General features: G+C 39.4%; 1 long non-coding RNA gene across 3 annotated transcripts in view; it reads right to left on the bottom strand.

Annotated features, from left to right (window-relative positions):
- The window catches only part of LOC106728889, a 488051-nt gene that overhangs the window by 45316 nt on the left and 422356 nt on the right, over nt 1-20379 (bottom strand). For all 3 annotated transcript variants that reach the window (XR_004321543.1, XR_004321544.1, XR_004321545.1), the window contains one exon: nt 7622-7710. This is a non-coding gene — a long non-coding RNA (uncharacterized LOC106728889). The remainder of the gene's footprint in view (nt 1-7621; nt 7711-20379) is intronic.

The raw sequence follows: 20379 nt of genomic DNA, 5'->3' as shown, positions 1-20379 counted from the left end.
CAACTCAATAATTTAGCGCATCATACCTATCCTTGGCTAAGTGTCTCAAGACTGTATGTAGGTGGAGTACTGAGAAATTGGAGCACCTAGGGATCAGATGCACATATTTGTGCTCTCCAGTGCTACCTCAAGCCTGTCTTTTGTGAGCTTTTACTGGCCAAGTTTTCTGCCTTTACTTTTGTTTAGCCTTTAAGAAATTGAGAGCATTCAGGCATTTCCTCTGCCAAGTCTAGCACATAATACAGGGAAGGGGCATAAATACTTTCCAATCTCTGCAGTGAAAGTGGATGTGTAACATACAAAAGAGCTGTGGCTGGTCAGACAGCCCTTGCCAGTCACAAGGTCCCAGGCACCCATCTCAGATTTCACTCCCTGCTGCTCCCACTACTGACCCCAAAAGGAGGAACTGACTCTGCAGACAACTGAAATCACAGTCATTTTCTTCATTTCCTATGTGAAACTCCCACTCTTCACCCCCTCCACAAACACATCACCCGCTGTCCGGGTCCCAGGTTTATCTCACATCCATGGAAAGTGATGCCTGAGAGAAAGAGCTTTTTATTTGTCTTTGAATTTTGGCCTCTTCTTAAATGAGACAGTTGTTTAGAGGGATTTTCATGGTGTCAGGTTAGTTATTTAAAGGCTCTGTAACTTTACTCTGGATATAAAGAAACAGGGAAGAGGGCTGGATTAGGATGATTTCGCTACGGTACATCTTTTTTATTTATTTATTCAGTGACATAGCTGTATGTGGTATAAATCAACATAGGGCAAGCGTGATTATCCATATTTTACAGATAAGAAAACAGAAAGAAAAGGCACAGAGAGGTTAAATGACTTGCCTAGGGTCACAAAGCTTGTTAGTAGCCAACCCAGAATAAGAACCTAGGACTGAAGACAGCAGGGGGTGTTTTTCTCTGCCACACACTCTTGATAATCAACATAATCAAAACCTATTTGGAGGTAAGTGGGTCCAATAAAATAAGTCCTTGCTCCTTTTGTTGGGTGTTTGAATTGACCTAGATATCAAACTTTCTCAAGTCTCGCTGTATTATTCAGTTACTGTATACTCTGGTTTTTTTTTTTTTTTTTTAAAGCAATGCTTATAGCTTTTAGATTGCTGATGTGCATTAAGGGAGATAACTTTGGTAGCTGTCAAAGAGGAAGTCACCCAGGTGAATCTGGGACACTGTGAAATTTAGAAGCAAGACCAGGTACGCACTTTAAGGATGCAAGGAACGGAGGGAGCTGAAGGGAGACCAAAGGATTTGCTTTACACTCTTGGTTTTCCCTAGAGGAAGAGGAAGCCTTCCCATTTTAGATCCAAGGGGAAGCCCATTCGTCAAGGTCAGAGCTCCATCCTGCCTGCTTCTTTACAACAGCATCCTGTCCCCACTGTGACTTACTCTCTTTATTCTACTTTTGTCCTATTGCATAAGTGACATTTCTTTTAGTCTTGCTCTAACATCCAGGGACCAACTCACAGTGTCATAAACTGGTGAGTGACCCTGGGCCCAGAGGTCTGGTGGCTCTTTCCCTATAACTAAATTAGGGGATAACTCTGATGTGATCATTAATCTCCTCTACTCTCCAGGTAAAGAGGCTGAACTCCAGGACAGTACGTAAGTAGGAAAGCAAGTGAGGAATCTTGGCAAATTCTGAATTCCCAAAGCCGCACCACTATATTCTTCCATCTTGTTTCCTTGGTCTGCTCCAGGAAAGGTGTGTCCTTGTCAGCATTACAATGACCCTTTCCATCTCATGAAACTAAAACTGGAGAGACAGAACATTGCTGTACTATTTGGGGAAACTTTGCCTGGTAGTTGGTTGGTTTTGGTTTTGCTTTGAAGTCTGGAGTGGCTGATGAGGGGATGAATGAATAAATGTTAATGTCATAAATTATCCTGTGATTGTTAACTGATCATTTCTCAGGGGGATCTGAACTCCCCAGGGAACTCTGCTCAAGATTTCTTAACTCTTTTGAGACACCATCCAAAAATGGTTACCTGGCTAAGAGAACTTAAGAGCTCCATGCCATTCTGCCTATTCTTCTGGACACAGCTCTACTCATATTCTGCTAAAGCTGGTTGAAATTTTAGGAAGCCCAACCCCGTTATAAGGGTTTTGAAAATTTTTTTCACTATTCATAGCTCACAATATGGTACAGAATTTGGGGAATAAACATTTAATAATAAGCCAGGGCCTGACCAACAGAAATATACTTTTGGGCCTGGCTGATGCAGTCAGAGACAGCTGTCATTTCCTAAGATATAGATAATGAGAGAGATTAAGAAAGCAGCCGCAGAGTGAAGAGCAGGGAATGGCGGGGACGATTTGGGAAGAGCGGCGCTGGGACCAGAGGCACAGAGGAAGACACCTATAGACATCTAATAACAAGAATGGGGGTCCCTAGCTGAGAAGGAAGGAGTAGTTTAGACTTGATCTGCTTGTACCCACAGACCAGTTAGTAAGGACCCAACTCTCCCAGGGACCAGATTTCACAGCAATATAAAATTGGTTTGTAAGAAAAAAAGTCTGACTTATTAAAGGATGTCCAGCGAAGTTACGTAACTCAGGTGACTATAACTCATTTATTTGAGTACATATTCTATAGATGCTTATCAGACTATAGTAACAAAGGTCTTGTACTATAAACTATAGTTGTGATTTGAATGACTTCCCTGAGAAGGATGTGGAAAGGATCCCATATCTCTTGCTAGCAGCTCCCCAGGTCAGCATATAAAGAAATAAAACATCTTACGTCCTGGTTCACAGTAATGGAAGGGATTCCAAGTAAACACGGAGTCTCCTATCTGAGTGAAGTATTGTTAATTTATTAATATCAGTGCTTCTCCTACAGATGCTATAAATTAAGGACCTTCTAATGAATTTTTTAACCCGTGGGTGTTAAAGAGTTGCCTGTTACAAATCAAGCTTAATCCTGCCCTTGATAACGTCGTGTCTATAGACTAATTTTTTTAAGGTGGAGTATAGTATACCTCAGCAGATTTTCTTCCTCACAAGTTGGAATAATTCTTTAAAAAACAGCAAGAAAAATCATGAAAAGTAGCCCAACCAAATACTCATTTCTTTACTTAATGTTGCATTGCCCAGCAATTTTCTTCACTGTCATTTTTTCAGTGGAAAAATACCTGGGGTTCATCTACTGAAATTCAACTGAACAGAGTAATTTAAAAAGAATCAATAGGCATGGGAATAATCAGGAAACGCTTGCCCTCGCAATACAGCATTTGTTTCTAATTACCACTTCGTTGAGTCCCAGTTACAAATTAAGTCTCTTTTATTTCAATTAACAATTTAATGGTGCTTTAGAGAGATAAAAAATGTTTTAAAAAGACAAACCTCTGATAAAGCATCCCCAATGCTCTCCCAAAAGAAAACATGATAAAGGCTTTGCAGCTTTGAAAAGAAGCCTGGGAGAGAAGATCTGTGGACTGCACTGTCCACCATGGGTAGCAGATAATGGCCTTTGTTAGAATGCCCCCGCTATCTGGGACCCTCTCTCCTATTCTATTGCATATGTAAGCTCTGATCTCCTTACGTGGGGAACAGGCCAGCGAGCCAGCTGGGCATCTAGCCAACAAGTATTTATTGAGCACCTACATTCTACCAGGCATTTAAGCTAGCTCGTGAGGATACAGGGATGAATAAGATTCAGTCCCTTCTCTCAAGAAGATTATTGTTTAGTGGTACAGACAGATGTATAAAGTAATACAGAATATATGCTTGTATGTGTATGACTGAAACATTATGCTGTACACCAGAAATTGACACAACGTTGTAAACTGACTCTACTACGATAAGAAATAAATAATATAGGTTAAAAAAATAAAATAACAACAGTGTAATGTATCTCAGACAATAACCAAATAAGAAGAGCTATAAAGATTGCTAAATTCAATTACTGTGTTATATCATTTCATCCAGAAGCTTTTGAATGGACAAAGGAATATTTCACATACACACCCTCTCCTGGGCGTGATGTGTGATGTGTATGTGAGGAGGGTGGTGAGATGTCTGATACCACTATAGGTGACCACAAACTCTAACTCTCCAATCCATAAGGCCGAGCTTGTTACAAATTTTTATTCCAACTCTGGGCCATATGATAAAGTCACAGAATGTTAGGACTTCAAGGAATTGGGGAGTATGTCTAATTGACTCTCTCATTTCACAGATGAGGAAACTGAGACCTAGAGAAATAAAGTCACTTGCTTGGGAAGACAGAGACAATCACTGGAAATCCACAGTACAGTTCGGCTTTCCTAACTCTCAGCCAGACATTTGTCTGGCCTTATCTGACTTGACCTCCATGCAGGCTCAGGACCCACGACTCTTGTTCTCTCTCTCCTGTGCTGCTGCCGAAACCTTCCATGTCAGCAGCCACAGCTGCTAAGCCAAGTTAGAAATCTGCATTTTTTTTAAATTAGAGAACTGGAAGGAACAGAGAGACCCAAGATAGAAATCCATTCTCAAAATTCTCCTCAAGAACTGAAGCTTCCTTTGAAGAGTGTCACTAATCTAAAATAAATGCCTACTGAGCATATTGCAGTAAAACGTCTTTTGTCTGACCCATGGATGGAGTATTAGTTTCCTATAAAAAATTATCACAAACTTGATGGCTTATAACAACAGAGATGTATTCTCTCATGGTTCTAGAGAACAGACATTTGAAATTGGGATTGCTGGGCTGAAATCAAGATGCTGGGAGACCCCCTAGATGCTCTAGGGGAGAACCTGGTCCTTGTCTCTTCCAGCTTTTGATGACCACTGGTATTCCCTGGCTCGTGGCCACATCACTCTCCTCTCTTCCTCTGTGGTAACATCTTCTCCTCTGCCTCCCTCTCATTATATTACACATGTGATTGCATTTAGAACCCACATGGATAAGGCGAGATAACTTGCCATTTCAAGATCCTTAACTACATCTTCAAAGTTCTTTTTCATCAAAAAGATAACATTCACAGATTTCAGGTTTTAGGATGTAGATAACTTTGGCGGTGGTTAGGGGGGCATTAATTAGCCCACCACATACTGGTCATTCATTCTTCAGTCAGAGATCGTGACACAGTTTCTTGCTTTTGCCCCGTTTATCTTACATATAATTACTGTGCTTGGAGATTTCAGGGATTTTTACTAGAATGTTTCTTTTGCTACATCTCCAAAATATCTTAGGGTGTTTTTCATAACCTGTCATTGATGATTTTTTCCTAAGAGTTTGGCTATCTATCATGGTCAGTGCTCTGAGGTCATCAAAATCACCTTGCAACTGGATAAAAAATCAGGAGGAGGCATAGAGAGATCTGCGTTTTACACGTTAGGAAACCTTTGTGGTCCCTGATGTCTGTTTTTAGAGCTGGAGGTAATCTGCTGACAGTGACTGCTGCGTTCAAGGAGTCAAGTGTTCTCACTCCCGTCGCAAGTCAGATAAGACAGCTGGGTGCCCTAATAGTCGTCACTGACTCACTGTCAGGTGGATCTGCGCTCTCTGTCAACTTTTCAATGTTATAGACTTCACCAAGTAAAAACTCCCCTTTTCCTGTGTACAGAAACAAGAAAAACTAGTGGATGGCGATGACAGCCAGAAGTCCTGTGCAAGAAAATAAACATGAAGTGCCCTTTTGTGCCTCTGAGAACTCCTGCGCTAGAGATGGACCCCTCGGGGTCTCTTGTCGGATTTTCAGCTTCTCACTGATACGCGCTGATATGCCAGCATGCAAGGCAGCTTTGTAGTAGGGCCAGAGGGCCCTGCAAACCGTTACGCATGAAGCACAGAGTTCAGCAAACAAGCATGCAGGAATAAGCCTTAGTACTGGTCAAGGGCCTTGGACTGAGAACCACTATGAGACAAGAGAGGTAACCACTTCTGAGACTGGTTTCCAAAGCAGGGTGGCTTGGTTCCACCCACATATGTGACCTCTGACCCAGTTCAGAACAGAGCTAGCCACAAGTGACAACTACAGAGAGGAAGTTAGTGAGAAAGACAGAGACACAGCCCTTTACTGACAGCATTAATCCCTGCACCTGGGTCCCCCAATTTCCTACTGACCTTTTCAGCATAACAAACAAGTTCCAGTCCTCCCAAAGAGAACCTACAATAAGTTCATATTCATTCATGGTAACTGAGCTCAGGCTATAAAAACTTAGTGTTATTTGAATTTCTTAATTCCTCAGTGGATGTATCTGCAAGTTCACTGACAGCAGGAAAAGAATTGCCAAGGACTTTAGTTAACATTTCTTTGTACAATGGAGAATAAAGAAATAAATTATTTTTGATATATCTACCTTGTCCTCTAAACATGATTGTGGGTCTCTTTCCTATAAAAATTCATTTCTACATAAATAGTACTTAACCTTTTCTTGAAAGGTAAAGATATCACATTCTCTTTTCTCCAGCCCAAAGATAACCATATTTCACTCAGATTATAAGTAATTTAGATTTAACATTCTTCCAAGAGGTTTTCAAGAATTACAAATGGTGAGGTTCTGCTACTATTTTTATTTAGAAAAACGACAAGCCATCGAACCAAGAGAGAAGAAAGGTTGAAGGTTGAAAAGAGAGTGTAGTACATAGAAAAAGCATATTGGAATTACCAGAAGCCTTGGTTAATTGCATGACCACAAGGTCTGAGTATCCATGTCCTAATAGTTTAGATATAAAATAATATTGAACTTGCTGTGTTGTAAAGGTAACACTTCCTTGTAAATAGGAGACTCCATGTTAGATGTTATTATCCACGTGGCTTAGTTATGATGGAGAAATGTTCCTCAGCTGCATGGGGATCCTATCATAAATGAGTAGATTAGATCAACATTTACATTCAGGTTCTAGCCTGCCCATACTTTTCTTGGCTCCTTTTCCAAATCAAATGTGGCAGCAGTTGTGACTGAATCAGTCTAACTGCTCAGACACCGGCACTGCACCCTGGTCTCTTTTCCAAGGCCAACTGCTGTCACTGTTTATTCTCATCAGCACTGGCTACTGTCACTGAGCGCTTGCAGACAAAGCATCAGCACATCCCTCAGAGGGCAGCTCCGTGGTCAGCACCCTATCGTAAACCTCCCAAGCCAGGAACACTTTCCCGGTCCTCTTCCCTGAGAAGCTGGAGAAAGAAAACAAGATGCTGAGGACCGGGAACGAGGGGCTTCACGTCCTGCTCGTTTTCTACGGTTCGTTTTATGCCCTAAAGGGATGAGGACTGCTGTCACTGCTGCTATGACCCCTCCTCTCTTTAACTGGGCCCAGGACAGATGGGACGCAGTGTACATGGCCTTATAAGTGGTTGAAACACTGACATTCTTCTGTAATGGTTTGTAAAGAAGTACTGCTCACACACTGCCCAGGTGTCAGCCCCAGACTTCCCAAGTGCCCCCTTCATTTCCAGCAAGGAAAAGGTCAGCCCGGCACAGCAGGGGGTCTCCAGACCTTCTGGGCGCCCTCTGTGTTTGTGAATAGTGATTTGAATGCCAAAAATGTAGGTGGGTCCTCTTTGGCTTTCAGGGTAACGCTGAGAATTTCAGGATAATGTAGAAGATCTATGGCTTTCCATTTGAAAATGTTTAATTTTCATTCAAGAATAAATATTGATCAAGAGCTTACCATGTCCGAGGCATCATTCCAGTACTAGTGATTTTTCAGACGTGTTTCTTATGGATTTCACAGAAGATCATGGCTCAGTCTACCTGGAACTGAAGAAAAAAAAAAACTTGCACAGATATTTATAGATTCGCTATTTCCTACCAATTATGATAACTTCCTGTCACCATGATGAACCACATTCATTAACAAATGAGGTCAGAGGACAGCTTCCTAGAGGACACTGACTCCTTCATCCATGAAATCATACTTTACTTGAACTTACTGTTTTGGAAAGTCCGGGTAGTTTAAAATGTCATGTCTTATAGTATGTGAGGAGACAGGAACTTAAAAACTTTCTATTTTCCACAGAAAATATAAAATATAGCCGATGTAGTCCAAAACAATTTTAGGGAACAAAAAGATAGCCATTATCCATCTACTTGTCAACACTGTGTTTGTTGCTTCCTTCAACTTAGATCCTTTGTTCAAACTCAGAAAGCAAGAAGGACGGTGATAAACAGATTTAATAAGTCTCCTGCCTGTGCACATATTTCCCTCTAACTTTCTTGTAGTGTTGGATTTCTGCAAGATGAAACCTCTTTTAATGCTCTGTCACATGTGGGAGGACACTTTGTGAATTTTCAGATGCCCCCACATCCTAGGCATCTTTGGAGGCACCCAAGTCACTTGATAAGATTTGTATACAGCTCACACCTAGTTAATACATGATTAAATTAAGATCCAGTAAAATACAAACCAAATTGGCTTTCTATCCACAAAACACAAGGTTACAAGTATGACTTAGTAAAACCGGCACAAAGGGAAAAACAGCTTTGTCACAAAGTGTCAACTTCACAATGAGTCACAGACTTTCTTTTGTTCTAAGATTGTAAACATCCCTGTAAAAGAAAGTTTGGAAAGCTATAGAAAACAACTGGACTCTGTCTCTGTTCTCAGAGAGGACTTAGTGATCAAAATTATGTGTGTGGGAGAGAAAGAGAGACAGAGACAGGGACAGAGAGACAGAGAGAAAATGGAGAAGGAGAAACAGCAGCAGAAAGGGAACGCGCACACTCAACTGAGTCTCCTTCAGATGAGCCTGGTTTCCTGAGTGTCTGTGGAAGCAACTAATCATGGATGACGACCACTACGTGATTTCCATTGCATTTTAGTCAAGACGTTACACAACAGCTCTAAATATTATCATTTCTTTCTATCTGACCACTCAGGATACGCCTTCAGGACATGAACAATTCTTCAGTCATACTTATGCAATGTTTTGCTTTTCATCACTGAGGATGCTGTGCTTTGGCTCTGCAGTTTCCAGGGTGCTCTCATGTCCCCTACAGCATACAGTCCTCACTTCATAGTTACTGGTAGGTCTGTCTGGGCTGATGATCAAGCCACCAGTAGGCACAGGTGGCTTCTGGGCTTCAGAGGTTATGTACCAGTTGAGCTCACCCTGGAGTTCAAGGCTAGAGGAGGACAAGGTAGGACAGCTAACTCGCTGGGGGGTTTCACCAGCCACAGCATCCTTTGCTGATTGGACACTTACTAAGAACCTTCAGATTCAGACATATAACATCATTATGCAAAGCCTCTCAAAATGAAACATGGTGTGAAGTTTTTGCTTTAGAGTCAGAGCGTGGCTGGTATAGTAGAGTTAAGAAATAGGTACATTGATTGTCTCCAACTGCCAGCCTAGCAGGACCCAGAAAATGGCTGCGCTAAAATTGCGTTATGCCACCACCCCTTCCAAATACTCTGTGCCGCCAAGGCTTTCTTACCTTAGTTATAACCAGCGCCGCTGCTCTCTTCACAGAGGACTAGAAACATTAAAGAATCATCAAGAATTTGCAAACACAGGCTCATGGAAGTGTCTAGCAGCAATATCAAACATTTTCTGGTAGAATGGGAAAAAAGCATATTTTATTGGATTCTAATGACTGCTGAGAGCCTGACCAGATTGTGACTGGCTGGCTTCCACTCACTGAATTACAAAGTCTCCCAACTGGAGTAGGTATCTTGAGAGCGTCTGGTTCAAATAACTAACATTGCAGGTGAGAAAACGGAGGTTCTGATATGTTTAATTACTTGCCTAGGGTCATACAAGTTTACTGCAGTGTCAGTCCTAGAAGCCCAAATGGACCTCTAACCCAGAGTTAGTACCTCGGAAAAGGGTGGTAAAGATGTCACCCTGAGTCTTAATTGACTGTTAGGGACCCCGACTGACTGGTAGGGAATCCTGGAGTAGCTGTTAAGAAGGATTTTGGAGTCACATTCAGGCTTATAGAAAAGAGCTCCCAAGGTCAAATACAATTTTTGTTATGGGGAGGAAAAAAAAGGAGGAGAGGCCAGATGCCACATGTTTCTGATGTAGGCATGCCCAATTTTCTTCCTAGTCATTATCAAATGTGTTTAAACTATAGATGATGGTTGTAGGAATTGGTTTTATAAGATATGAATGAGAGGGATAGCAGAGATTTTAATGAGAGGGACTGTAATTGTGGACTTACAAATGGTGATAAAATATTCTCAGGTCAGCAAGTGCCTACTCTTTGCCTCAGCCTGTGCCAGGAACCAAGACAGTAGGAGACAAACCCTATTTTTCAGTATCTTTTACTACAGTAGGGAAATCATCTAGCCCTCCTAATGTTATTATGGCAGTTTTATAGGAACATAGTGCTTTATATTTGCAAAGTGCTTTCAGTGAATTTTCTTATTTTATACATACAGGGCAAAGGAATACACAGGGAAGTGTGCAATTTTGTGGCATACATTTATAGATGTTTTGGGGAAAAAACCCTTTGAAGGGGCAAGAAAGAGGAAGGGAAGTTTGTTTAATAATTTCTAAAGGCAATATATATAGTACTTTAAAGGATCTATTAATGAATATTTCATTCTGATATTCAAATGGCAGCTTCTGTCAATAAAAAATGACTAGATGGAATCAGTAGGTTTATTGTTCACATTTCACTTCTTAGAAAACTGCTTTTAAGTTCTCTTCATATTTCATGGTGAGTTGCCTGGCAATCCAAGCTTTGGAGCAGGCACAACACCTTTAGAGTTGTCAGCATGTCTAAATGAGAAGCCAGAGTCCAAATCAAGCCGTCCAAGTATTATTTTAATCATTCCAAACCTCTGCTAGGCCAATTCTCTGTGCTGCTGCTGTCTGCCTTTCACTTAGTGAACAGAGAAAAAGAAAACTCAATCGGATCTACTTTTTATTTATTTTCAGTTGGATGAGAAAATTCCCTACTGCCTGAAAAGCATGCAAATACTAAAATTCAACATGGAATGCATTTCACCAAGAGTTACCACTGTGATGTTGTCCATGGCCAGACTACCACAAGGAATGGATCTGCCATTGGTCAGTACCTCCTCAAGGGGGTCCAGTAGATTCCTGTTTCTCAAAGTGTTGTCCCCAGGCATCTCTAGCAGACACGTGGAGTACTTTTCCTGGGGGTGATGACTAATTGTAAGAAATTGGCTCACACAGTTATGGAAGTGGAGTCAGCAAGTTCAAAATCTTCAGAACCATTGTCCCAAGATGCTATAGAACCAGGAAGAGCTTGATATCCCAGTGTGAACAACTTTAAGCAAGAAGAATCAATATTTTTGTTCCACTATTACCAAGCATTATCTCTTACTCAGGGGAGGGTCATTCAGGCCTTCAATTGATTGGAATAGGCCCACACACATTAGGGAGGGTAATCTGCCTTACTCAGTCTACCAGTTCAAATGTTAACATCATCCCCAACACCCTCCCTATAGAACTGAGAAACACTCGGAACAATGTTTGACCAACTCTGTGGGCGCCCTTTGACCCAGCCAAATTAATCATAAAATTAACCATCACAGAGAGTATAGCAGTGTATATGTGACCATAATATCCACATACACACAGAAGCTGCCAGCTGTCTATAGTAATAGATGATCTTTTGACAGAAAAGATTAGGCACCAGCCTGAAGATGATACTCTGTGAAGACAGAGTGAAGACTTCATGAAGACTTAAATCAATGATCTTTACATGGTGCTGTGTTTCCAACAGGTAGACTATCTGCGTGCAGAGACAGGAGGTGCTTCCAGTGACCTACTTCAAGAATCTGTGCTTTCTCTCTCTGAAACTCTGGACATGCTTTTTGGTTTAGAAGTCCTGCTTTCTGTAGGAGTGATGTGTCCTCCAGGGATAATGAAAGACTCCGATTAAACTTTGTATCATGGCTGCCTTCTAGTCAGACTCCTTGTACCAACAGACCAGCAAGCTAGGAAAGGAACCACCTGGAAGAAGTAATTGACCCTGGTAATCAGGTGTAGATAAGTCTCCTGCTGGGACAAGAAATCCCACATGGAGGCAAGGAAGAATGTATCAACAACCCAGTAATCCACTGGAGCATCTCTTGGTACCACCTGTTCAACTTTTATGGTAAAATGGGTAAGTGCAACAGTCACAATCTGAAAAGGCAAGGTAGTCAAGAGTGGGTTGGTGGAGGAGACAAGTGATGATTATCAGTTGAGTTCTTAGGCTAACTCTAGAAGCAAAAGTAGATTTTATCCCAGTCATCTTTCAGATTTCCCTCGGAAAAGAGACTAACCAGAATCCTGGAGGAGCAGTTCCTTGATAGGGTGAACTTGTTTACAATGATCTGAGCAGCACAAAGGGTGAACTTTGGTAGATGCTGTGGTTTGAAAGCTATATTCTTCCTTCCAGCCTTCCTTCCTTCCAGCTTAATTTCCTCACAGGGCAGGACTATGCCTACTGTCAGCTCACAGCTGAATTCCTTACCAGAAATTCTCCTTGGCCAACAGCTCTCTACCCTCTCTACCCAAGTGCAGTGCTTATCTGATGACTGGTCTGTTTGGGAGAAAGGGAATACAAAGGCCTGGCTCCCTTCCCTCAATTCAGGACAAATCTGAAAGGCCATCTCAACACCAGAGCTGAGGCTTTTGTTATGACTATATCGTAGTTCATTTTCTCCCTCTGCTTAATCTTGCTTCCTTCACCCATCAGAGATACTGCTCCAGACAGTACACCCTACCCCAGTAAACTTCCTGCTCAGAGATTTCTACCCCAGAATCTGTTTCCCAGGAACTTGACCTAAGACAATAGGACAGATCAGCGATCCTTCAAAGTGGCCTTAATTTACTTTCACATAAAGTCATTTAAAAATAGAAAGAAATAGATCAACTTCCACCATGGCACAACTTATTGGGGTAAATCTATCTCAAATACACGTGGGGGCATCAACAACATAAGCTGATGTGATAAATAAAAAAAACTCTGTCCACATCCGTAATCCACAGAGTTCTTGATGCAAATGCCATATATTAAGCAAAATATGTTAATAGTCGTTTTCTAAGTAGATCTCACATAACTCATATAGTACTCAGGGCTTTCCTCTAGGCCGTTCCGAACCCAGAATTCTCTTCGGTTCATTCAAAAGATGGATTTTGGAGCTGTTGCTGGGTTCAATTTATGCATCCAAAATAGAAGAAGCTCTCTTGCCAGAAGCATTTAGAAAAATAGGTATGGTTTGCCTCTTTCCTTGGGGTCAATTTATTGGCTCTTTATCAAAATCTACAGGATTATTTTGCAGTCTCAAAAAGGGAGACGGTTAAGTCTCACTGTGTTCAAAGTTTAACAGATATCTCAAACTATTTTTCAAATTGACTGCAAATGTAAAGTCACAGAGCCTTAAGGCAAGAAATAAGCTGAATCTTGCTGACTCTCTTTAAAATACAATTCATCCAAATACTGCTATTTTTTAAAATGTCTGGGACAGCTGGTGATATTTCAAGAGGAAAATTGGAAAGTTTTTTTTTTTTTATATACCTTTAGGCAAGAGTGAATTATTTCAAACAACAAGTAGTTCAAAATCCCATTGAGCTCAAGAGGTTGGGTTTCCTAGGATTTCTAGTAGGCACTATATTTGGCATAATAAACTTCCTCTCTTGCTTCGTTTCCTCTGCCTCAAATAGCCGCATGCGCTCTAATCAGCCCTTTAGACAGACCCCAGTGTTGAATGATGGATAATCATCATTTTCACCAATTCCCTTTAAGAACTATGTTTAATTTTCAAATATGAAAGCAACGTGAATGGCTCCCTTAGGAAAACAGTAAAAATACAATCAAAACAGTTTAGATTTCAAAGGTCAAATTCATAATTCTGCACTCAGCTGGGTTTTCTCGCCAAAGGCAATGTGGTATTACATCCACCATGAAGCACTGCATTCACACGTAAGGATTAGTCATAGGCTGTCAGAGCCAGCAAGGACCTCCGAGATTATCCATTTCTGTGCCTCCCTTTACAGACGAGACAGAGGGCTCCCGGAAGTGATAGCGGAGTGGAAAGGAAAAGACACAAAGTTAGATACACGAAGTTCTTTAGTTTGTTCAGACAAGTCATGACCGCCTACTTACTGACGGCATTCTCACATGCAGTGACTGCTACCATTTCCTTCACTTGGGCTCCACCTCTCATTCCCACCCCACCCTGCCTGCCCTCCACTTCATCACCCCTCTCAGCAAGCTTACATCTTCGTGAAGGCTTAAGGTGTCAAGTTAGAACACCTCTCAGGGCAGCTACCATGCTTGTTACGGTCTTTTATATAAAATGGATGAGTGCCAGCCCCTGTTGATGCCGATGGGGTCAACAATACAGAATCAGGAAGCTGACTATGTCTGCTCTTTATTAATCACCTTGTGTGCAGATCCCAGTAACCAATGTCCTCCTTCTCTTATGCAGGACCCAAAAGGCCTCAACTTTGTTTTCTTATCTAAATCCAAGTGCCAAGATGCCTTGGTCTACCTACTCTAACCTGTCCTGTAACACCGATTGCTTCTAAGGCTTCCTAAGGTCTCAACCTCTACCTCAGCCCCTCACCACCTTGGTTCCCCTACCCTTTCAATGACACTTTTTTTCTCAGTCACAAAGGTCATGTTTCTTTTCTTAGTGCAGGTATGTTTTAGACAACAGACTCTTGTAATCCTGGACAAAGATTCGAGGCCTGAAAGTGGGAGACTGAGATCTGTTCTAAAATGAAGGGTAGAGGGGTCCCTGGAAGACGGAAAGTTCTGTTAAAATAAGAAAATAAAGAAGATCAAATCACAGATCTTTTATACATGTCTTCCCAGGGCTGAAAATCTTAATTCTTTGAAGCTGTGATTTCACTATAAAAGATAGTTTCCTATCATGCACTTTGTAGGGGGCAAATAGTGAAATGTAGTGAATAATCAAAGAAATAGATTATGTACGTTCTCTTTATAATGTACACTTTGTCATGTGCAAAAGACAGACTATTTGGCATTGATGTTTGCTTAATAAAGGAGCTCCTGTCGGTGATCAGTGCCACAGCAGATCCATTTAGGAGGCGTGGGTGAGACCTGTGCTCTAAAGCCACCACCAACAGGAGGGGATAGTGTGGATGAAAAGCAGGGGCCATGGAAGCAAAAAGTCCCAGGTACCAAAGTCAATTCAGCCACATTTTACATACCTCATGCAAGTCCTGCAACTTCACTAAACCTCAGTTTTCTTATCTGCAAGATGTTTTAACAAAACTTACCTAACAGGTTTGATGTGAGGATTCAGTAAGACGATTATATATGTGTATATACATATGATACACATGTAGGTGTATATACCTATGTTAACATATATATATATATATATGTATACATATGTGTATATATATATATGTATATGTATATATGTATATAATGCCCTTCTTTGATATAAAGTCAATAAATGGTAGCAATTGTTTTTAGTAATCAAAATAAATTTTTAGAGATTCAGGTTAGCATACACGATGACCATACTTTGACAATCTAAAAACTATACTACACAACATAAAAGTTTACACAATGTAAACTTCTAAGGCATAGTCTGTTCTTTTTTTCTATCATTATCTCTGCCAGTTAAAAACAAACAATTAGCTGCTTTCTCTGTTATTTCTGCATTTTCTGCTACGGGTAAACAGTTGAGAAGGGAAGAGCTGAAGTCCAGGAAACTCACAGATTGGATAATTAAGTACTGAATAAATGAATCAATTCAGATGCAAATGATTTTTTTCAATGACACCACAGGTTGATATCACATCTACCAATCAGATCATAATATCATTCATTAAGGCATTTGATTTCTATTAAAAATTGAAGAAAGGCAGATGTTTTTGATCTTACAGATAAGAAATTTGAGACTTGATAGTCTGGTCTGTCCAAAGTAACACGGCTTGTTAATAACAAGGTAAGATAATAGCACGGCAAGAATTCAGATTTTTTTTTTTGGTAAACTTTTTTGAGCTAAAACTTATCTATTGAAAAGTATGCAGACCTTAAGTGTACAGTACAATAGATTTTCATAAGCTGAATACATTCATATATTCACTACCCAGATCAAGAAATAGAATATTAGCAGCACCCAGTGCTACTTATGCTACTGCCAGTCACTACACTTCAAGGTAACCAATATCCTCACTTCTATCACCTTTGATTAGTTTTACAGTTTTAACAATTGACATAGGTTGATATAAATGTCCTTTTATGTCTGGTTTCTTTTGCTCATCGTTTTGTTTTTTGAGATTCATCCATCTTCGCATGTACCAATAGTTTCTTTAAATTCATTGCTGTATAAGGTCAGAAAGGAGTGGCACGATATATTTGAAGTGATGAAAGAGAAAAACTTACAACCAAGAATACTCTATCCAGCAAGGCTCTCATTCAGATTTGATGGAGAAATTAAAAGCTTCACAGATAAACAAAAGCTAAAGAATTCAGCACTACCAAGCCAGCTTTACAACAAATGTTAAAGGAACTTTTTCAGTCATCAAACCACAAGAAAAGAGAACAAAAAGAAGAAAGAAAAAAAAAAAAAAAGACCTACAAAAACAAACCCCAAACAATGGACAAAATGGCAATAAGAACATGTGTATCGATAATTACCCTAAATGTAAATGGATTAAATGCTCCAACCAAAAGACACAGACTGGCTGAATGGATACAAAATCAAGACCCAAATATATGCTGTCTACAAGAGATCCACTTCAGAGCTAGAGACACATGCATGCTGAAAGTAAGGGAATAGAAAAAGATATTCTATGCAAACAGAAACCGAAAGAAAGCTGGAGTAGCAATATTTATATTGGACAAAATAGATTTAAAATAAAGACTGCCATAAGAGACAAAGGAGGACACTGCAAAATGCTCATGGGATCAATCCAAGGAGAGGATATAACAATTGTAAACACATATACATCCAACATAGGAGCACCTCAATATATAAGGCAATTGTTAACAGACATAAAAGGAGAAATCGACAATAACACAGTAATAGTGGGGCACCTTAACACCCCACTTACATCAATGGACAGATCATCCAGACAGAAAATCAATAAGGAAATACAGGCCCTAAATAACACATTAGACCAGATGGACTTAATTGATAACTATAGAGTGTTCCTCTTGAAAGCAACAGAATACACATTCTTCTCAAGTGCACATGGAACATTCACCAAATCAACTACATGCTGGCCCACAAAGCAAGCCTCAGTAAATTTAAGAAAATTGAAATCATACCAAGTATCTTTTCTGACCACAATGCCATATGGTTAGAAATCAACCACAAGAAAAAACTGCAAAAACTGTAAACACATGGAGGCTAAACAACATGCTACTAAACAACCAATGCATTACTGAGGAAATCAAAGAGGGAATCAAAAAATACTTTGAGACAAGTGAAAATAAAAACACAATGATCCAAAACCTCTGGAATGCAAAAGCAGTTCTCAGAGCGAAGTTTATAGCGATACAAGCCTACCTCAGGAAACAAGAAAAATTTCAAGTAAACAACATAATCTTACACCTAAGGCAGCTAGAGAAAGAAGCATAAACAAAGCCCAAAGTTAGCAGAGGAAAAGAAATCACTAAGATTAGAGCAGAAATAAATGAAATAGAGACTAAAAAAAAAAAAAAGAAAAGAAAAGAAAAGAAAAGATCAATGAAACTAAAAGCTGTTTTTTGAAAAGATAAAATTGATATGACTTTAGTCAGATTCATCAAGAAAAAAAGGGAGATGGCCCAAATTAGTAAAATCAGAAATGAAAACAGAGAAGTTACAACTGACACCACAGAAATACAAGAGATCATAAGAGGCTATTATGAGCAACTATACACCAACAAAAAGGACAATGTAGAAGAAATGGACAATTTCTTAGAAAGGTACAATTTGCCAAGACTGAACCAGGAAGAAATAGATAATATGAATAGATCAGTTACCAGTAATGAAATTGAATCAATAATTTAAAAACTCGCAACAAACGGGAAGTCCAAGACCAGATGGCTTCACAGGTGAATTCTACCAAACATTTAGAGAAGAGTTAATACCTATCCTTCTGAAACTATTCCAAAAAATTGCAGAGGAAAGGACACTTCCAAACTCTTTCTATGACGCCATCACTCTCATACCAAAATCAGATGAAGATATCACAAAAAAAGAAAATTATAGGTCAATATCACTTATGAATGTAGATGCAAAAATCCTTAACAAAATATTAGCAAGTTGACTCCAATAATGCATTAAAAGGATCATACAGCATGATCAAGTGTGGTTTATCCCAGGAATGCAAGGATTTTTCAATAGCTGCAAATCAATCAGTGTGATACACCACATTAACAAATTGAAGAATAAAAACTACACAATCATCTCAATCGATGCACAAAAAGCTTTTGATAAAATTCAACATCCATTTATGATAAAAAAAACACACCAGAAAGTGGGCATAGATGGAACATATCTCAACACAATAAACGCCATATATGACAAACCCACAGCTAACATTGTACTTTATGGGGAAAGGCTAAAAACATTTCCTCTAATATCAGGAACAAGACAAGGATGCCCACTCTCGCCACTTCTATTCAACATAATTTTGGAAGTTCCAGCCACAGTATTCAGAGAAGAAAGAGAAATAAAAGGAATCCAAATTAGAAACAAAGAGGTAAAACTGTTAGTTTGCAGATGACCTGATACTATACATAGAAAACCCTAGAGAAACAACCAGAAAACCACTAGAACTCATCAATGAATTTGGAAAAGTTGCAGGATACAAAATTAATACAGAAATCAGTTTCATTTCCATACACTAATGACGAGATAGCAAAAAAAAAAAAAAAAAAAGAAATTAAGGAAGCAATACCATTTACCATTGCATCAAAAAGGATAAAATACTTAGGAATTAACCTATTCAAGGAGGCAAAAGACCTCTACTCTAAAAACTATAAGACATTGATAAAAAAAATTGAAGATGACATAAACAAATTGAAAGATATACTATGTACTTGGATTGGAAGAATCAATATTGTTAAAATGGCCATATTACCCAAGGTAATCTACATATTCATGTAATCCTTTTCAAATTACCAATGACATTTTTCAGAACAAAAAAAAGTTAAAATTTGTATAGAAACACAAAAGACCCTGAATAGCTGAAACAATCTCAAAAAAGAAGAACAGAGCTGGGGGAATCATGCTCCCTGACTTCAGACTATACTACAAACCTACAGTAATCAAAACAGTACAGTACTGGCACAAAAACAGACACATAGATCAGTGGAAAAGGATAGAAAATCCAGAAATAAACCCACACACTCATGGTCAATTAATCTATGACAAAGGAGGCAAGAATATACAATGGAGAAAAGGCAGTCTCCTCAATAAGTGGTGATCGGAAAACTGGACAGCTACATGTCAAAGACTGAAATTAGAACATTCTCTAATACCATATTAAAAAAAACCTCAAAGTGGATTAAAGACTTAAATGTAAGACCAAATACTATAAAGCTCCTAGAGGAAAACATAGGCGGAACACTCTTGGACACAAATCACAGCAAAATATTTTTTGAACCAGCTCATGGAGTAATGGAAATAAAAGCAAAAATAAACAAATGGGATCTGATTAAACTTAAAAGCTTTTGCACAGCTAAGGATACCATCAACAAAACAAAAAGAAAATCTACAGGATGGGAGAAAATACTTGCAAATGTGCAACTGACAGGGGACTAATTTCCAAAATATACAAACAGTTCATACACCTTAATATCAAAAAAAAAAAACAAGCAACCCAGTCAAAAAATGGGCAGAAGACCTAAATAAACATCTCTCCAGAGAAGACATACAGATTGCCAACAAACACATGAAAAGATGCTCAACATCGCTAGTTGTTAGAGAAACACAAATCAAAACTATAATGAGGTATCACCTCACACCAGTCAGAATGGCCATTATTAAAAAGTCTATAAATGATAAATGCTGGAGAGGGTGTGGAGAAAAAGGAATCTTCCTACACTATTGGTGGGAATGTAAACTGGTGCAGCCACTATGGATGACAGTATGGAGTTTCCTTAAAAAACTAAAAATAGACTTATATGACCCAGCAGTCCCACTCCTGGGCATAAATCCAGAGAAAATATAATTCAAAAAGACACATGTACCCCAGTGTTCACAGCAGCACTATTTACAATAGCCAAGACATGGAAACAACTCAAATGTCCACTGACAGATGACTGGATAAAGGTAGGTGTGTGTGTGTGTGTGTGTGTAATGGAATACTACTCAGCCATAAAAAGAATAAAATAATGTCATTTGCAGCAACATGGATGGAACTGGAGATCATCATTGTAAGTGAAGTAGACAAGAAAGAGAAAGAAAAATGCTTATATATGGAATCTAAAAAAAAAAAGGACACAAATGAACTTATCTACAAAACAGAAACAGACTCACAGACA

This window comes from Camelus ferus, chromosome 7 (assembly GCF_009834535.1).
Source record: "Camelus ferus isolate YT-003-E chromosome 7, BCGSAC_Cfer_1.0, whole genome shotgun sequence".
NCBI classification, from domain to species: Eukaryota; Metazoa; Chordata; class Mammalia; order Artiodactyla; family Camelidae; genus Camelus; species Camelus ferus.
The sequence above is the reverse complement of the archived record's forward strand: the minus strand, read 5'-3'. Positions and strand labels throughout refer to the sequence as shown.